This window comes from Ranitomeya imitator, chromosome 3 (assembly GCF_032444005.1).
Source record: "Ranitomeya imitator isolate aRanImi1 chromosome 3, aRanImi1.pri, whole genome shotgun sequence".
NCBI lineage: Eukaryota > Metazoa > Chordata > Amphibia > Anura > Dendrobatidae > Ranitomeya > Ranitomeya imitator.
The window spans coordinates 223964392-223981675 of NC_091284.1; the positions used below are offsets into that span (position 1 = coordinate 223964392).

A 17284-nucleotide genomic window follows, 5' to 3' on the forward strand; every position below is an offset into this window, starting at 1 on the left:
GAACCCGGAGGAAACCCACAGAAACACGGGGAGAACATACAAACTCCTTGCAGATTGTATACAAATCATATCTCTGGCCTTACACTTTATATATTTATCATTTGTTTGTCCAAGATAAACCGCCATGTTATGGGGAGTCAGGGAAGATGTTGGCTTTTCACACTTATGGCAAACAGCTGATTTTGCCAGAGGAAGTTCAGTTAGTTAAACATTTAGGATTTGCAGAATTAGCAAAATTAGGGTTAGAGACTTACAGGAAAGATATATATCTTGGTACCATGTTAGCCAGTAGATAGAAAAATATTTAGAATTTTGAGTCCTCAGTGGTTGATACCTTTTAATGGCTAACTGAAAAGATGGTAACAAATTGCAAGCTTTCGAGACTACATACGTCTCTTCATCAGGCAAAGACTAAAACAAATTCTGAAGAATCACATATTTATGCACAACAGAGCACAGTGCTGCATAGTAGACAACTCCTAATTTGTTACATTGTACATGTGACTACATTTTGATACAACTTTCATACAGGAACAACTGTAACGGTCCACTTTACTTATGGCCACTTAGATGGGCTAATAGGGGAAGGTGTTTTTAGACATTTTCGCTCCTAATTATTGTCCCATCTAAGTAGGCTTGTTTTATCTGACAAAATGCTCGTTGATTGGGTGAAATGATTTTTAAGTCAATTTGCAATCATAATTTTGGCAGCACACCATCTCATCATGCATAAACTGGCAATGCGCTGCCAAGATAATGATGTCATTAAGAGCACGTGCAGACCGTCGTATTATCGGTCCAACAAAACATAGGATCGCACCTGGACCAATGTTAGACTATGGGGCCGTACACATGTCTGATTTTTTTAGTCTCCCGAGGAAAAAAAAAATCGCTGCATTTCCAAATTTGACCCGATATTCGGATTACACGCACCTTGCAAGTTAATGAGTGCGTGGAAATCATCGGACTGCACTCGAATAACATCCGAATGCAGTCCAATTTCCGCTGACTGACACAGTGGAGAAGATGGAGAAATTTTATCCTCCATCTTATTCTCATCCAAGAGAATCGGATCACAATATGCTCACACCCTGATCGGAGCTTGATCAGAGTATCATATCAGAATATCATTTGCAGAATATCATTTGTATAATTGATCCAACTTTCTCGGATGACAAAAAATATGCTCGTCTGCACCTGCCCTTACCCAGCATTATTATATTAGTGATCATTCTGTTTCCATAGAATTGTGGATGGCCGGTCTAAACAGGTGAGCTAACGACCACCAATCGCTTGCATGTAGCCGAGAGTCTCATACTTGAAAGATATGCTAATGAGGAATTTAGATTTTGAACCTTTTGGGGACATTGAGTGATGACAATGAAAATGTTGCAAAATATGAGACACATAATAGTATTTCAGCACAATATAGGTCAATTTGACACCTGTTTATGTACTGTATGTGCAAACCACTGAGATATTGCAATAAGGTTGTCTGCTGTTTTTAGGCGATTTACGTAGATCCCTTTTTGCTTTGTTCTATGCAGCAGAGCATCACAGAAACCCACATGATTGTGCTCCTTTCTTGTGACATGTATATTGAGAAGTCCTGTCCATGATCCCTTGCTTGTCAGATCATAATAAAAAGCACGTAATGTAATAAACATTTTGAACTGTCCATTTCCGTGTTGTCTGTAATGTTCACAATATAGGTGCGGATGGCGCATTCTGCAGCGTGATTGACAGCTCCATTGTCCTCTGCTGAACACAATGCCATTAGAAAGAAAGAAATGCTATTTAAAGCTAATCTATCACCAGGTTTTTGACATCTAATCTTGAAGACAGAATAATGCAGGGGCAGAGACCCTGATTCTAGTGAGGTGTCCCTAACTGGGCTTCTTGTTGTAGTTTTGATAAAATCACTGTTTTATCAGCAGGGGATTATCATTAGTAAACCTGCTGCCATGTAGTCTTCCATATGCCATATTCATGAGCTTTGTATGAGCGCTCCTCACACCACTGCCTATGCATAGTGTACACAGAAAGCTGTCAGTCAGTGTTGTGGGCTCAGCATTCAGAGAACTGGTAGATCTGCAGCAGAAAAAACAGAAAAAGCTATAGCAAGCAGCCCCGTGAGTGACAGAAAAATGGTGACAGATTCCCCTTAAAACATATTTTTGCATGTATACACAATACATCGTCCATTTTACAGTAATACAGATAAGGATGATTTGAGGATAATCTGTGCTGCTGATATCCCATATAATAAATCCAAATCCAGACCGAAAGTAGATGTGTTTTTTCATTATTTAGTCAACGCGTTTCAAAGTACTACAGACTTCTTCATCAAGGCAAGAAAAGCCTATTGCGCTGTTTTTTCCCTCCTAGTTTTTTATTTTACAGTAATACATGGAGGGTGATTTTTTTATCTTCATAGCCATCATGTCAAGGTCGGCGTCAGCACCTGGCGCACCCTGGCAAGTGCCGGGGCCCTGAGCAGGCAGGGGGCCCACTCACCGACAGGTGGACTGGCATGCTGTGAGGGCTCGGTGCCTGTGCCGATGCCCATGAATGGGCCTCCTGCTTTCTCAGGGTCCCCGAGACTTGCAGTACTTACCTCTCCCTGTTCCACCGCTGCGGCATCTTACGCATCCTCTGACGTTTCAGGTCAGAGGGCGCAATGACGTCACGTCTGTGTGCCCTTTGCCTGAACAGTCACAGCCAGAGCCAGAATATGCCGACGCTGAGGAGTCCGGAGCAGAGCAGCATTAAATGGGGTTCATTATACTGCATGGAGCAATATATGGGGCTCATTATTCTGTGTGGAGCATTATATGGGGTTCATTATTCTGTGTGGAGCATTATATGGGGCTCATTATTCCGTATGGAGCAATATATGGGGCTCAATATTCTGTATGGAGCAATATATGGGGCTCATTATCCCGTATGGAGCAATATATGGCGCTCATTATTCTGTATGAAGCATTATATGGGGCACATTATTCTGTATGGAGCACTGTGTGGTGCCCATAATACTGTATGGAGCAATATATTGGGCTCATTATTCTGTATGGAGCAATACATGGGGCTCATTATATTGTATGGAATACTTATGTGGTGCCCATAATACTGTACGGAGCAATATATTGGGCTCATTATTCTGTATGGAGCAATATATGGGTCTCATTCTTCTGTATGGAGCACTATGTGGTGCCCATTATACTGTATGAAGCAATATATCTCATTATTATGTATGGAGCAATATATGGGGCTCATTATACTGTATGGGGCAATATATGGGGCTCATTATACTGTATGGGGCAATATAGGGGGCTCATTATTCTGTATGGAGCAATATATGGGGCTTATTATTCAGTATGGAGCAATATAGGGGGTTCATTATTCTGTATGGAGCACTATGTGGGGCCCATAATACTGTTTGGAGGACTATACTGTCTGGTTTCTGAGCTATTGAAATCACTCATGTAATGTAAGAAGTGAAATCTTTGGCATTGTACTATACCTATATGTATCTGTGCATCATGAATTGGGGTATGTGTTAAAGGGACCCACTGAGACTCTTTCGCCCGGGGTCCACAGAAACTTAGCGCCGGCCCTGGGTTACGCCTCCTTTCACTGAAGATAAGCCCTGATGGCAAATTCTCAGAGAGATCACAGTCCGAACTCATTTACATACTAAGAAACACGGATTTCTGTGGAAAAAGACATTGGTGTGCAGATATCAAGGTATTCTGCTTCCAATAACCTGCTCCCCCATATAGACGGCTTAGGAGGGTTATTGCTACTGACAGATTCCCTTAAGACCCATCTGTAATATACATCACTACTGTACCTGTCTTCTGTGCCACAGCTTAGGACAACAAGCCATTAAATTGATTTACTGGATTCCAGAATTAATTATTAACAGCTCCTGATCAGCTCATGGGCTTACACATGAGTAATCTATGTCATTCACTTTTCTACAGCACATACTGTATTCAAAACCAATTTTATGCTAAATTGTACCAAATGCGTTCAGTATGTGGAGGAACATTATAGAAAATATCTGGTTTGATTCACACCTGAGTTTTATTCAAGCAATCAAGAAATACATACACTATAGACATAATACATGCAATTTACACCATGATAAGCAAATAGGTGTATAAAGTAAACTCAATGACCAGACCCTGTATACTTACCCCAGGCATCTCAGAAAGAGAAAGTTGCACTGTCATCCAGAGATTTGCCCTGGAGCTTCTAAGCCACTGTGGCATCTGTAGTCTGTCTCTCCAAGACTTTTATCCTCTAGTAATTATGTCCTGTAGAAAGAAATCTTTTCTGTCTATTGTCGTGCCTTGACGATCCTCTCCATCGCCATTGTATAACTTACTGTCCCTCCTCCACATTCTCCATCTTTTTACATAACAATCGCACAATACTCTTCTCTCTGAGCCTCCAATCACCATCCTGTGCTTTTCTGCAATGCTGAATAAAGCAAGACAATATACTTTATTTATAGGACATTATTCTTTTTCTATGTCTCTATTACTGCAATTTATATGGTCCCTTACAAATTGACCTTTAGGAAGGAAATCCATGTTTCAGTCTCTTCAAAGTCAAGTAATCACCAATATATAGAACCCCCTCCTTTGTCTCTCACTTTTTCAAATGTTTTTGGGTATTTCTTTTTTTTTGGGGGGGGGGGGAACTAGGTAAAAACCATCAGTATGGAATATTGACACTATTCTTTTTCTAGTCTGAATGGTAAGTATGATCGATTGTATAGCAACATAGTAAAGTAGGATGTATCACTACACAGTTAAAGGGGTTAAAATGTATTTATTCCACAACATTGGGGATTAATTTATGATCGGTGGTGGTCCAACCCGCTAGCTCCCTTCTGTAAATAGGGTATTAGGACAATGCTAAGAATATTAATGGACTTCACATGAATAATAACAAAAAAATCAGAATCTGTTGTGTTTTTTTTTTAAATTTATGGTAGTTGTATTTCCATTTACCTTTAAAAAGGATTTTTCACCAATTTTTTTGTTGGTCTGGACACAGGATGTAACAGTGGCTGCAGAGTGGAAGGAAACACTTTTTTTTATACGAGGAGAAGAAGTACAAGCCTTCAGTAATATTGATTGCTAATATCTCTGCAATGGAGAGGCGCAATTTTAAAAAAATGAAACAATAGGTTAAAGGTACACTTTAAACACTACTTTTTCAGTGATGTTTAGCAGAAAATAGAAGCATTTTTGTCAAATTCAAGGGCATAGCCCTACACGATGCAGAGGAGCAGTTGGGTTCAGGTTCTGATACCTGACGGGATTCAAAAGCTTCTCTGTCAAATAAGAAAACACCAGCATTATAAGTGGCACATGGAAAGTGGGGGACTCTGCTCCAGATATTTCATGGGGCTCAAGAGCTTCGAGTGACTTTTTTTTGCATTGCAGGAATTGTTATACATATATCCAAATTTGCCATTGTAATGTAAATGTGATCTGACGTCCAGTCTTGTAAACATGAAGTGGATAACAGAAATTGGGTCATGTTGTGTATAAGGAACAAGACATCCAAGAATCCCACACAGTTAAAACACAGTCTTACAATTATTATATAATAATGTTGATCATTACAGATTAGGATTACAGTAAAATAATCTGTTTAGCTGTGATTTTTTTCATACTTCTACAAACTATGTGACCATTCTAAAGGCCTGTTGTTTACACGAGGGGATTTTGCTATATTAAATGGCCAATGATAGTTTAATAGTCTGTTCACACAGGCAGACGGTGCTTCATACGAGCGCTGAAGGATCTGTAAGGCTATGCGCAGACAGTGCATTTTTGATGCAGTTTGGCAATGTTTTTTTTGCGCGGAAATGGGCCAAAAACGCAAGTTACTTCAATGACAATCCTGAAGTGTTGTCCACACGATCAGTAAATTTCCTTAAGTATTTGCAGTGCATTTTTTCTACAGCATGTGCTCACAGTTGAAAAATATCCAGTAAAATAATTACATACATGTTGAAATAAAAATAAAGAAAAATTATACTCACCTAACATCAAATCCCCGATGCCCTCGTCTCCTAGAAATAATGTAAAATAATAAACCACCATATACTCACCTGTTCGCAGTAGTCCACGTAATCCAGAGTATCCCACTGCGATCTCACGTGTAGAACAGTCACATCGGGAGCTGTGACCACTGTACCCGGCCGCCGGAGATACACTAACAGAAGGTAATAGCTCCTGCAGTCTATCACTCAGCTGCCGTGAGAGCTCACCGGAGTTCATCAGCTCCAGTGCTCTCCCTTATGGCACCGATGCATGAGAACTTTTACATCAGTGACTGCTCTCAAAGTGATCAGGATCATTGTGATACCTTGTGGATTACCTTCTCTGCGGACAGGTGAGGAATATTGTGGTTTATTATTTTATTTTTGTTGCAGGAGACGATGGCTTTGGTGGATTAGGCATTCGGGGAGTATGGTTTAATTTTTTTAACTCAAGTATTTTTTATTAAGAATAAAATTTCAATAAAACATTTCACATTAAGACATAAATTTTCATTTTCTCCACTCTTAACCCCTTCCCGACCTGTGACACAGCGTATGCGTCATGAAAGTCGGTGCCAATCCGACCTGTGACGCATATGCTGTGTCACAGAAAGATCGCGTCCCTGCAGATCGGGTGAAAGGGTTAACTCCAATTTCACCTGATCTGCAGGGACAGGGGGAGTGGTAGTTTAGCCCAGGGGGGGTGGCTTCACCCCCCCGTGGCTACGATCGCTCTGATTGGCAGTTTCACTTTCAACAGCCAATCAGAGCGATTTGTAATATTTCACCTAAAAAACTGGTCAAATATTACAATCCAGCCATGGCCGATGCTGCAATATCATCGGCCATGGCTGGAAACACTTATGTGCCCCCACCCCACCGATCTCCCCCCCAGCCCTCCGATCTGTGGTCCGCTCCCCTCCGTCCTGTGCTCCGCTCCCCCGTCCTCCTGTCCGCTCCCCCCGTGCTCCAATCCCACCCCCTGTGCTCCAATCCAACCCCCCCCGCACTCCGATCCCCCCCCGCACAGCGATCCCCCCCGTGCTCCGATCCACCCCCCCGCACAGCGATCCCCCACCCCGTGCTCCAATGCACCCCCCGTGTTCCGATCCACCCCCCCATGCTCTGATCCACCCCCCCGTGCCCTGATCTCCCCCCCTTATACTTACCTAGCCTCCCGGGGTCCGTCCGTCTTCTTTCCTGGGCGCCGCCATCTTCCAAAATGGCGGGCACATGCGCAGTGCGCCCGCCGAGTCTGCCGGCTGGCAGATTCGTTCCAAAGTGAATTTTGATCACTGTGATAAAACCTATCACAAACAGTAAATGACCCCCCCCCCCCCCCCTTTGTCACCCCCATAGGTAAGGACAATCATAAAATAAAGAATTTTTTTTTTTTCCCCACTAAGGTGGAACTAGGGTTAGGGTTAGGTTTCGGTATGTGCACACGTATTCTGGTCCTCTGCGGATTTTTCCGCAGCGGATTTGATAAATCCGCAGTGCTAAACCGCTGTGGATTTATCGTGGATTTACCACGGTTTTTCTGCGCATTTCACTGCGGTTTTACAACTGCGATTTTCTATTGGAGCAGTTGTAAAACCGCTGCGGAATCCGCAGAAAGAAGTGACATGCTGCGGAATGTAAACCGCTGCGTTTCCGTGCAGTTTTTCTGCAGCATGTGTACAGCGATTTTTGTTTCCCATAGGTTTACATTGAACTGTAAACTCATGGGAAACTGCTGCGGATCCGCAGCGTTTTCGCAGCGTGTGCACATACCTTTAGAATTAGGCTATGTGCACACGGTGCGGATTTGGCTGCGGATCCGCAGCAGTGTTCCATCAGGTTTACAGTACCATGTAACAATATGGAAAACCAAATCCGCTGTGCCCATGGTGCAGAAAATACCTCGCGGAAACGCTGCGTTGTATTTTCCGCAGCATGTCAATTCTTTGTGCGGATTCCGCAGCGTTTCACACCTGTTTCTCAATAGGAATTCACAGGTGAAATCCGCACAAAAAACACTGGCAATCCGCGGTAAATCCGCAGGTAAAACGCAGTGCCTTTTACCTGCGGATTTTTCAAAAATGGTGCTGAAAAATCTCATACGAATCCGCAACGTTGGCACATAGCCTTAGGGTTAGGGTTGGAATTAGGGTTGTGGTTAGGGTTAGGGGTGTGTTGGGGTTAGGGTTGTGGTTAGGGGTGTGTTGGGGTTAGGGTTGTGATTAGGGTTACGGCTACAGTTGGGATAAGGGTTAGGGGTGTGTTGGAGTTAGAATTGAGGGGTTTCCACTGTTTAGGCACATCAGGGGGTCTCCAAACTCAACATGGCGACACCATTGATTCCAGCCAATCTTGTATTCAAAAAGTCAAATGGTGCTCCCTCACTTCCGAGCCCCGACGTGTGCCCAAACAGTGGTTTACCCCCACATATGGGGTACCAGCATACTCAGGACAAACTGCGCAACAATTTCTGGGGTCCAATTTCTCCTGTTACCCTTGAGAAAATAAAAAATTGCTTGCTAAAACATCATTTTTGAGGAAAGAAAAATGATTTTTTATTTTCACGGCTCTGCGTTGTAAACGTCTGTGAAGCACATGGGGGTTCAAAGTGCTCACCACATATCTAGATAAGTTCCTTGGGGGGTCTAGTTTACAAAGTGGGGTCACTTGTGGGGGGTTTCTACTGTTTAGGCACACCAGGGGCTCTGCAAACGCAACGTGACGTCCGCAGACCATTCCATCAAAGTCTGCATTTCAAAAGTCACTACTTCCCTTCTGAGCCCCGACGTGTGCCCAAACAGTGGTTTACCCCCACACATGGGGTATCAGCGTACTCAGGTGAAACTGGACAACAACTTTTGGGGTCCAATTTCTCCTGTAACCCTTGGGAAAATAAAAAATTCTGGGCTAAAAAATTATTTTTGAGGAAAGAAAATGTATTTATTATTTTCACGGCTCTGCGTTATAAACTTCTGTGAAGCATTTGGGGGTTCAAAGTGCTCACCTCACATCTAGATAAGTTCCTTTCGGGGTCTAGTTTCCAAAATGGGGTCACTTGTGGGGGGTTTCTACTGTTTAGCCACATCAGGGGCTCTGCAAACGCAACGTGACGCCCGCAGAGCATTCCATCAAAGTCTGCATTTCAAAACGTCACTACTTCACTTCCGAGCCCCAGCATGTGCCCAAACAGTGGTTTACCCCCACATATGGGGTATCAGCGTACTCAGGAGAAACTGGACAACAACTTTTGGGGTCAAATTTCTCCTGTTACCCTTGGGAAAATAATAAATTCTGGGCTAAAAAATTATTTTTGAGGAAAGAAAATGTATTTATTATTTTCACGGCTCTGCGTTATAAACTTCTGTGAAGCACTTGGGGGTTCAAAGTGCTCACCTCACATCTAGATAAGTTCCTTTCGGGGTCTAGTTTCCAAAATGGGGTCACTTGTGGGGGGTTTCTACTGTTTAGCCACATCAGGGGCTCTGCAAACGCAACGTGACGCCCGCAGAGCATTCCATCAAAGTCTGCATTTCAAAACATCACTACTTCACTTCCGAGCCCCAGCATGTGCCCAAACAGTGGTTTACCCCCACATATGGGGTATCAGCATACTCAGGAGAAACTGGACAACAACTTTTGGGGTCAAATTTCTCCTGTTACTCTTGGGAAAATAAAAAATTGCGGGCTAAAAAATCATTTTTGAGAAAAGAAAATTTTTTTTTTTTCATGGCTCTGCGTTATAAACTTCTGTGAAGCACTTGAGGGTTCAAAGTGCTCACCACACATCTAGATTAGTTCCTTTGGGGGTCTAGTTTCCAAAATGGGGTCATTTGTGGGGGATCTCCAATGTTTAGGCACACAGGGGCTCTCCAAACGCGACATGGTGTCCGCTAATGATTGGAGCCAATTTTCCATTTGAAAAGCCAAATGGCGTGCCTTCCCTTCTGAGCCCTGCCGTGCGCCCAAACAGTGGTTTACCCCCACATATGGGGTATCTGCGTACTCAGGACAAACTGGACAACAACATTTGTGGTCCAATTTCTCCTATTACCATTGGCAAAATAGGAAATTCCAGGCTAAAAAATCATTTTTGAGGAAAGAAAAATATTTTTTTATTTTCATGGCTCTGCGTTATAAACTTCTGTGAAGCACCTGGGGGTTTAAAGTGCTCAGTATGCATCTAGATAAGTTCCTTGGGGGGTCTAGTTTCCAAAATGGGGTCACTTGTGGGGGAGCTCCAATGCATAGGCACACAGGGGCTCTCCAAACGCGACATGGTGTCCGCTAACAATTGGAGCTAATTTTCCATTCAAAAAGTCAAAAGGCGCGCCTTCCCTTCCGAGCCCTGCCGTGTGCCCAAACAGTGGTTTACCCCCACATATGAGGTATCGGCGTACTCGGGAGAAATTGCTCAACAAATTTTAGGATCCATTTTATCCTATTGCCCATGTGAAAATGAAAAAATTGAGGCGAAAATAATTTTTTTGTGAACAAAAAAGTACTTTTTCATTCTTACGGATCAATTTGTGAAGCACCTGAGGGTTTAAAGTGCTCACTAGGCATCTAGATAAGTTCCTTGGGGGGTCCAGTTTCCAAAATGGGGTTACTTGTGGGGAGCTCCAATGTTTAGGCACACAGGGGCTCTCCAAACGTGACATAGTGTCCGCTAACGATGGAGATAATTTTTCATTCAAAAAGTCAAGTGGCGCTCCTTCCCTTCCGAGCCTTACCATGTGCCCAAACAGTGGTTTACCCCCACATGTGAGGTATCGGTGTACTCAGGAGAAATTTCCCAACAAATTTTAGGATCCATTTTATCCTGTAGCCCATGTGAAAATGAAAAAATTGAGGCTAAAATAATTTTTTTGTGAAAAAAAAGTACTTTTTAATTTTTACGGATCAATTTGTGAAGCACCTGCGGGTTTAAAGGGCTCACTATGCATCTAGATAAGTTCCTTGGGGCGTCTAGTTTCCAAAATGGGGTCACTTGTGGGGGAGCTCCAATTTTTAGGCACACGGGGGCTCTCCAAATATGACATGGTGTCCGCTAAAGAGTGCAGCCAATTTTTCATTCAAAAAGTCAAATGGCGCTCCTTCCCTTCCAAGCCCTGCCGTGCGGCCAAACAGTGGTTTACCCCCACATATGAGGTATCAGTGTACTCAGGACAAATTGGACAACAACTTTCATGGTTCAGTTTCTCCTTTTACCATTGGGAAAATAAAAAAAGTGTTGCTGAAAGATCAACTTTGTGACTAAAAAGTTAAATGTTCATTTTTTCCTTCCATGTTGCTTCTGCTGCTGTGAAGCACCTGAAGGGTTAATAAACTTCTGGAATGTGGTTTTGTGCACCTTGAGGGGTGCAGTTTTTAGAATGGTGTCACTTTTGGGTATTTTCAGCCATGTAGACCCCTCAAACTGACTTCAAATGTGAGGTGGTCCCTAAAAAAAATGGTTTTGTAAATTTCGTTGTAAAAATGAGAAATCGCTGGTCAAATTTTAACCCTTATAACTTCCTAGCAAAAAAATTTTTTTTTCCAAAATTGTGCTGATGTAAAGTAGACGTGTGGGAAGTGTTATTTATTAACTATTTTGTGTCACATAACTCTCTGGTTTAACAGAATAAAAATTCAAAATGTGAAAATTGCGAAATTTTCAAAATTTTCGCCAAATTTCCGCTTTTATCACAAATAAACACAGAATTTATTGACCTAAATTTACCACTATCATGAAGCCCAATATGTCACGAAAAAACAATCTCAGAACCGCTAGGATCCATTGAAGCGTTCCTGAGTTATTACCTCATAAAGGGACACTGGTCAGAATTGCAAAAAACGGCAAGGTCTTTAAGGTCAAAATAGGCTGGGTCATGAAGGGGTTAACCCCCCTTTACCCACCCCTCCCCCCTCCTATCCCTTTTAGACAGCTCACGCTTTCCTCTTAACATGTCCTGTAGTACATTATCCATATACAATGACTTTTATTATGAACATACAAACCATTAGTATATCGGTGAACCCTCCTCAGGCCTTGCTTCCCTTAACCTCCCCTAACCTAGTTCCAGCCAAGGTATCCAAAATTTATCATACAGGACCATCTTCCCTCTTTTCTGATATACACCCTTTTCCAGGGTAATGACCTGCTTCACATATTTAATATATTCATCCCTTGAGGGAGGCTCCTCTTTGATCCAATTTCTGGCTATGACCTTCCGAGCCATGTATAATAGTTTAGCGATTGCTATTTGAGTATGGTTAAATTAAGATTCATTAAAGGAGCCTGTGTCATTATTTCAAATAAAGGACTTTATTCTGGGTGTCTGAGTTTTTATGCAATATCACAATGGGGTTACTAATGGATAGGTGTCTTATAGACACCTCTCCATTACTAACCTGTGGGCTTGATGTCACCTGACAATACAAAGGTGACATCAACCCCACGAATATGAACCCCCTTCACTACCACTACAGAGCAAGAGGTAAGAGCGAGGCTAAGCACCAGATTTGGCACATGTTATAGATGCACCATTTATGAGGCGGCTGAGCGCTGATGTTTTAAGTCTGGGAGGGACCAATATCCATGGCCCCTTCCTAGGCTATTAATATCAGCCTGCAGCTGTCTGCCTAGCCTTTGCTGGATAGATTTTATAGGGGAACCCTATGTCAATTTTTTTTTACCATATTCCATTAGTGTTTTAAGGGAATCTATCAGCTTGGAAATGCTGTACAATATTTGGGCAGCATGTTAAAGACTAGGGTAGACTGAGCAGATTGATATTTAGTTTTCTAGGAAGAAATTCAGTATAACTTGTATTTTAGTCATTAAAGTCTCTCCTCATTCAAGGTAGTCAATGAGGCAACTTCAGGCCAGGTTCAGACCACGTTTATGCCCCTGTTCCTGAGTTTGTTGAGGTTTTCAACTGATGCCCCCCAAAATTCTATTCAGACACGCATCTGACTGAATTAGTCGGACTCTAGTATTCGTTTTTGTACCAAAACTGTCTGTGAGGTCTGGTAAAAGATCAGTAGAGCTGTGCGGTCTGTGTGGAAGGCAGCACAAAAGGCTCCCATACAAATTAAACTAATATCAGCTAAACCCGCTAATACCAATGGGTTCGTTTGACGGTCTAATGTGCATGGAGCGCCAGCCAACTGATGGTCGGGGAGATGTCGATCGCTCATGTCCGACTTAAAACTGCCAATCACATTGTTCTTCTTGAGATAAGCCAGTGTCCAAAGCATATGTCGGTATCTTTTTCATAGAGACCACGGCAGCGCTCAACGAGCAAGCGCTCCTATGTATGGGGGAGACAACTGAGATGGTTGTCGGGTGAATGATTGGCCCAAACATCATTCTGCCGACAGCCATCTAATGTGTATGGCCAGCCGAACAAGTGCAGGAAGAGAACCTGCAATGCTTACCGTATACAGTATATTAGTAAGTGCCACAAAATGATATCCCAAAGATATTTATTAAAATAAAGTGGCCATCCCCTTTAATTTTTTATGTGGTGGGATATCATTGTGTGCATTATCCTGGCATAACTTTAACTAAATGGTTGCAGGTCATCCAGGAAAATGGTGTCAGAGGTGGCCCAAGGTTTACATTGTAACATATAGCTTGTCTGTTTGTAGAACGTTCATGTTTTTTTTTTTCACATTTATTCTGAATTTATTGCATGCAGAATTTGGACATTGCATATTTTACCCCATAATATGCTCCTGAGATGTAAATTGCGCGTAAAGTGACAAACATTGAATCAAGCCCCAGGAATGATATACAGTAGGTGGCCATACACAATAGTCTAAAATTAGTGAATGTGGATGACTTTCATCAAAACAATTGTCATCATGTAGTGAGAAGTTTGTCATGTTTAAATTTTTTTAGAAAGATTTTTCCACTAAAAATTGCCCCTGAATGTCCTCAGAATGCTCCCAGAATATTCACAGATACATTGTCCTTTGCACAATGTCATTACCAAATTCAAGACCATGCCATTGACCACGCACATTTTAGTTGTTTTTTTTTCATACATGCAGTTTAAAGAGCTGTTAAATTTTTTCTTGTGCAAATATTAAAATAATTTTTGTATCTTTTTTACTTTGGTCCTAATTTTATTTTGTTACACTTTTTTATTGGTGGGATAATAAATATGTCTGCTTTTCATGTTTATTTGTTTATTTTATTTTTTTATGGCCACAATGTACCACTAAAATACGTTTCAAAATTTGTTCCCCATTCTGTAATTTTATTTTTGTATATCTGACATGTTTTTCTTTTTCGATGAGGGCAGGACTATTAACAATGATTTGGACTGGCAGCAGTGGCTATTTTTTATATATATTTTTTTCCCTTTTTTATTTATTTATTTTCTCACATTATGTTCACCTACCCACATAAGATCATTAAAGACCATTAGGTGGATTTTCAATATTTGCGTGCATTACAGAGTTGATTTTGTCTCCTAATACCCAGCAGCTCCTGTTCCCTCCCTACAGTGAGTGATCATATGATTGCTGAGTACGAGTGATACAGTGATCGAAAAGTCATATCTACTATATAATTGTCTAAGGGTCACTTCCGTCTGTCTGTCCTTCTGTCACGGTTATTCATTCGATGATTGGTCTCGGCAGCTGCCTGTCATGGCTGCCAGGACCAATCAGCGACGGGCACAGTCCGATTAGTCCCTCCCCTATTCCCCTGCACTCACTGCCCGCTCCATAATCCCCTCCACTCACCGCTCACACAGGGTTAATGGCAGCGGTAACGGCCCGCGGTGTAACGCACTCCGTTACCGCTGCTATTAACCCTGTGTGTCCCCAACTATGTACTATTGATGCTGCCTATGCATTTGTATGTTTTTTTTTTTTAAGTCTCTATACTACGTGGCTCTGTGCTGTATACTCCGTCGCTGTGCAATATACTATGTGGCTAGGCAATATACTATGTGCCTGGGCAATATACTACGTGCCTGGGCAATATACTACGTGCCTGGGCAATATACTACGTGACTGGGCAATATACTATGTGGCTGGACAATATACTCCGCCGCTGTGCAATATACTACGTGGCTGGGCAATATACTACGTGCCTGGGCAATATACTACGTGACTGGGCAATATACTATGTGGCTGGACAATATACTCTGTCGCTGTGCAATATACTACGTTGCTGGGCAATATACTACGTGACTGGGCAATATACTACATGGCTGGGCAATATATTACGTGGGCTGTGCAATATACTACGTGGCTGGGCAATATACAACGTGGCTGGGCAATATACAATGTGGCTGTGCAATATACTATGTGGCTGGGCAATATACAACGTGGCTTAGCAATATACTACGTGGGCTGTGCAATATACTATGTGGCTGGGCAATATACTACGTGGCTGGGCAAAATACTACGTGACTGGCCAATATGCTACGTCGCTGGGCAATACACTACGTGGGCTGTGCAATATACTACGTGGCTGGGCAATATACTACGTGGCTGGGCAATATACTACGTGACTGGGCAATATACTACGTGGGCTGTGCAATATACTACGTGGCTGGGCAATATACTACGTGGGCTGTGCAATATACTATGTGGCTGGGCAATATGCTACGTCGCTGGGCAATATACTACGTGGACATGCATATTCTAGAATACCCGATGCGTTAGAATCGGGCCACCATCTAGTATGGTAGTAAACTGTTTCTGCCTTCGTATGGGGAGTCTGGCTGTGTCTGCACGATGTCATGCAGCAGCTATACTACGCAGTGACATTTTAGTCTATGGATGTTTCAGAATTAGTTACACATGAATGGCTAGTCTAAACAACTGTAACATACAATATGGACTAGAAGACGAATATTAGTGTACTAATCATTCATCATACATGTGATCATTCAATGGTTGTTTAACCATCATCATCCTACTTATCAAATGGATATGGCATTTTCAAATTCTACCTCTGATATTGCTCATGCAATCCCTTTTTCAGACTTTGTAAATATTGTCCATTTTGTCAAATATGGCACAAATATGGTTGATTCATATTTTATATACCATATGTATTATTAAAAACAAATGAGAATATCTACAACTATTGCTTGACATGAAATAAAAGCAAAATATTTGAATGACATTATCTGATGTACTTTTGAAGGACTCAGAAAATGACCACAGGGTTAGAGCATTGAATCATCAGCGGACCCCACAAGCACTCTTTGAGTCGGATTGTTGCCAGGTCTATAATTATCTTCAAATAACAAGTATTGCACAGCTGGACACACACACACACACACACGCACACATTACATGCATTGCTTAGGACGCACGCCATGCAGGGCATTTGACCTCACACCCACCATGGATAACATGCAATTATTTGCACCCTGTGTATTACTGAGCTTTACTAACAAATCCTGCAAACACAAATAGCACTGTTTATAATTTCACGCAGAAGGTTTTTCATAGCCTGTATGTGTTTCTGTCAAAGACAAAAATAAATCTTGTTGCCTAAATGAGCTGTTATGATACTTTGCAGCAGTAAAACAAATGTGTTCTCTTGGTCAGCTCTCTTGACATTTTAGTACTTTATATTTGCATTTTAAAGGAATTGTCAATGCTTGGGACAAAAGTCTGTACTCATTGAAATTGTATATACAGCTCTGGCAAAAATTAAGAGACCACTGCACAGTTTTATAAAAATCAGCTTCTCTACATGTCTGACTGCCATCCCATTCCAGTGTCAGCTGAATTCCAACCAGAGGACACCTCATTCTACTTAATGTGCTTCTGATTAGGTGCTCACCTGAACCAAATCTTATTTAACGAGGGAAAGTATAAAAAACACTGCTGTGGTGTTCACAATCCTCTTATAATTGGACAAGATGAATGACAAAACAAGTCCTAGTAATATCCAAAAAGTAATAGGAATGAAAAAATAACTTTTAACCATGACAAAGGAGTTGAAAAGAAAGGTCTTGAGTGAGGAAAAGAAGGGCTCAATTCTGGCTTTACTAGCAGTGGGATACAATGAGCTTCATTTTGCCTTCATCCTTATAATTTCTAAGACGGCAGTCCATTACAACAAGGTCAAGCAGCAGGATATTGGGGACAACAAAGCTACTGACCAGCAGAGGCCGAAAACGACTCTCCACTCACCGGGATGACCATCATCTTATTCGAATGTCATTTAGCAACTGCAGGATGACATCAAGTGACCTA

General features: G+C 41.9%; 1 protein-coding gene across 2 annotated transcripts in view; it reads right to left on the minus strand.

The window, feature by feature from the left end:
• PLEKHA6 (pleckstrin homology domain containing A6) overlaps positions 1-17284 on the minus strand; it is a 234861-nt gene that overhangs the window by 140306 nt on the left and 77271 nt on the right. The gene's annotated exons all lie outside the window — the stretch shown is intronic.